The sequence below is a fragment of the Schistocerca americana genome, chromosome 3 (genome assembly GCF_021461395.2).
Source record: "Schistocerca americana isolate TAMUIC-IGC-003095 chromosome 3, iqSchAmer2.1, whole genome shotgun sequence".
In the NCBI taxonomy this organism is placed as follows: domain Eukaryota; kingdom Metazoa; phylum Arthropoda; class Insecta; order Orthoptera; family Acrididae; genus Schistocerca; species Schistocerca americana.
The window spans coordinates 934496099-934500211 of NC_060121.1; positions in this window are offsets into that span (position 1 = coordinate 934496099).

Below are 4113 nucleotides of genomic sequence, written 5' to 3' on the forward strand. Positions count from 1 at the left end.
AAGACTTCTCATTGTTACAGTCTTATTGGTAAACAGTTGTTAATGCTTTTTTTAAATAATATAAAGAACATAATATATAAAGAGTTCTCTGAGTTTACAGGGAATTGAATGCTTAACAATTGTTAAAATGGTTCCATATAATTTGTTACTACGTAGTTGATGAGAATATAATTTATACAATGCGAATGTCAAAGAAAAATAAAAAAAGAAAATGTAACACAATGAGCGTGGTTAAGAATAATTTTTAATATATAGAGGGAATTGATATGCTGTATTTGGATGAATAATACAGTGTAAGTAGCATGTTGGTTAATAACGGCCAATTTCTATCTATTTCAGATGAGAAGGTCTCGGTACAACCTCGAGGTATTCTCATCTGAAATGGTTTGCGCTAATGTATGTTTACACAGATCATACAGATTAAATGCTGATTGAGCACTTCATACATGGAATACATGAATTTTAGCTTCACATGAGAAATACACTTATGTTTGTAACTTGTTAGTTGAAATACACCACTGGCCATTAAAATTGCTACACCACGACGATGACGTGCTACAGACGCAAAATTTAACCGACAGGAAGAAGATGCTGTGATATACAAATGATTAGCTTTTCAGAGCATTCACACAAGGTTGGCGCCGGTGGCGACACCTACAACGTACTGACAGTTTCCAACCGATTTCTCATACACAAACAGCAGTTGATGGCGTTGCCTTGTGAAACGTTGTTGTGATGCCTCGAGTAAAGAGTAGAAATGCGTACCATCACGTTTCCCTCTTTGATAAAGGTCGGATTGTAGCCTATCGCGATTGCGGTTTATCGTATCGCGACATTGCTGCTCGCGTTGGTCGAGATTGTTAGCAGAATATGGAATCGGTCGGTTCAGGAGGGTAATACGGAACGCCGTGCTGGATCCCAACGACCTCGAATCACTAGCAGCCGAGATGACAGGCATCTTATCCGCATGGCTGTAACGGATCGTGCAGCGACATCCCTGAGTCAACAGAGGGGACGTTTGCAAGACAACAACCATCTGCACGAACAGTTCGACGACGTTTGCAGCAGCGTGGACTATCAGCTGGGAGACCATGGCTGCGCTTACCATTGTCGCTGCATCACAGACAAGAGCGCCTGCGATGGTGTACGCAACGACGAACCTGGGTGCACGAATGGCAAAACGTCATTTTTTCGGATGAATCCAGGTTCTGTTTACAGCATCATGATGGTCGCACCCGTGTTTGGCGACAACGCGGTGAACGCACATTGGAAGCGTGTATTCGTCGTCGCCCTACTGGCGTATCACCCGCCGTAATGCTGTGGGGTGCCATTGGTTACACGTCTCAGTCACCTCCTGTTCGCATTGACGGCACTTTCAACAGTGGACGTTACATTTCAGATGTGTTACAACCTGTGGCTCTACCCTTCATTCGATCCCAGCGAAACCCTACATTTCAGCAGGATAATGCAGGACCGCATGTTGCAGGTCCTGTACGGGCCTTTCTAATTCAGAAAATGTTCGACTGTTGCCCTGGCCAGCACATTCTCCAGATCTCTCACCAATTGAAAACGTCTGGTCAATGGTGGCCGAGCAACTAGCTCGTCACAATTCGCCAGTCACTACTCTTGATGAACTGTGGTATCGTGTTGAAGCTTCATGGGCAACTGTATCTGTACACGCCACCCAAGCTCTGTTTGACTCAATGCCCAGGCATATCAAGGCCGTTATTACTGCCAGAGGTGGTTGTTCTGGATACTTATATCTCAGGATCTATGCACCCAAATTGCGTGAAAATGTAATCACATGTCAATTCTAGTATAATGCATTTGTCCAATGAATACCCGTTTATCATCTGCATTTCTTCTTGGTGTAGCAATTTTAATGGCCAGTAGTGTAGAATATAGTTCATTGCTACTTGAATGCATTATTTGTTAAATAACTGAATACTTTTCTGATATATGAAATTCACTGATTGTAGCTCTGAATAGAGAAAAGAACATACTTCTGTCTGCACACAGTAAGACGAGCAATACATTACTGCTTGTGTGCAGTATACTTTAAACACTGTGCTTGATGTCATTGGGGAGGAGGAACCTCGGAATAGGAGTTCTTCGAACCTTCTCCTCACAAGCGACATTACCTTATTACTACAGTCTTAGTATGTGTCGCCGGTGTTTATTTGTTTTATGATCGTTGTGTTGTTTGTGATTGTGTTGTGGCATGTATTGTCATACAGTGTTGGCTTTGGTCCCTTACATGTTGATCCCTTCTGAGTCATGTTCACATAGTGTTCCTTCCTCGGTTTCGGAATCCGTGGTTGTGTTTGTGTCCTCCTATGTGGTTTGTTGTGTTGTTTGTGCTTGTCTACGTCTCCTTCCATATGGGTTTTGGCGCTTGTATTCTTCGTGCAGAGTGTTCGCTACAATATCGGCTACGCTATTTGTTGTGTTCCAGTCATCGGCATTACGTATTACCCTGGCGATGTCATTGTCGTTCTGCATAGGTCTTACTTGTGCTAGCGTGTTGCACAGCAGTGTGACATGTTCTGGTGTCCCAGTTTCTCCGCTTACGCATACTTCATCGTTAGTTAGCCCCATACGGTTTAAATGTACCGAATACGGCCAGTGGCCTGTCAGGAAATGGACCATCCCCCGGCTTGGGTCGACATATTTCAGATGTAGTCTTTCGTGTACATCAGGAAAGAAAGAGTGTACTCGTCGACCCTTATCGGATGCATCCCACTCTCTCTGCCATGTTTGAATCCGCCATTGTTTCATTTGTGTTTTGTTCATATTGTTGGTTCCCGTAATTTCGGTGAATTTATCGACCCTATTCCTCTTAAGGCAGCTCTATAACGTATTGTTATGTCTATAGGGCAGGTCCCCATCACAACGCAAAGTGCCTCTAGTGACGTGGTGTTGAAGGCTCCGCTCATTCTCAAGAGTACACTACGTTGACCTCGTCTTGCAATTGTCTTGTTAGTCTCTATGTTCCGTCTGTGAGCCCAAGCACTTGCGGCGAAGCCCTCGCACCATGAGACACAGACAGGTTTGGAATTGATTTTTAAGTTGGGTGATCAGGAACTTTACGCCAGTACCTCTCTTTTCCTTGCTGGTCATTTGCTGCCACCACCAGGATTCGAATAGGCTACCTCCGACCCGATGCCACCTCAACAGGCTGCAGAGGTGGATGCTAGATGGGAGAAAGAGACGGGAAAATCGGTTCTGCATTTTGGCAGAGGAGCCTTCCGGCATTCACCTTAAGCGATTTAGTGACAACGTATGGTCCTCACACGCTGCACATGACAGAGGATGGTCATATGAGACGGTCTGTACTGGTTAACAGAAAATATTTAATTACGTATTCGAGCCGGAAAACAAAATTCATTTAAAATTTAAAAATCTAGGAAAACCTTCGTCTTCTTGGCCACACAGGGAGCTGAACCTACGTCATCCTGAATATTAGTCCTGTTTTAGTGTTAAGCAACTTCGACTAGTTGCTAGCTGTGGAAGAAAGTCTCGTAATCGAAGTTTTGTTGGAGGTGAGTAGAGGTGTCAGTAAACACTCTCTGAGCAGCAGACTGTATTCCACTGTATTCATTAGATCTTCAGAGCCTGTTAAAGGCGAAAGCAACATTGACAGTTTGTGCTAATCCACGCATTACGTCGGATGGAAACAGTCGAGATTTGGAACTGAGAAGAGTTAGGAAGCTCTCGCATCAGTGTTGTATGTATCGACCGAGCGATGGTGTAACAGGAGTATCGGATACGTCATTTAGAATAGTGGCGCTGTCGGACATACCAGGCCAGAAGCGCGGCACCACCCACAATCTCGCTGCAGCTATCGGAATGTAGGTGCGTACGGGTATGCGGTCAGTCAGTCTGCGTAGAAGTTAACCGTACGTAGGGCCGCATTATGTTGTAAAGTGACTGCCACCAGTTGCAGAAAACCGACGGTTCGACCACGGTGGCCTTCCTCTGCGTCTGCTAAATCTGTTTGTGGTGTAAATTAGACACGCAAGATGACAGACAATTATGAAAATAAATAGAAATGATAAAAATAAAAATAAACTATTTAACTGCGCTGCTCTGGTCCCAAGCCCGGGGCCTCAC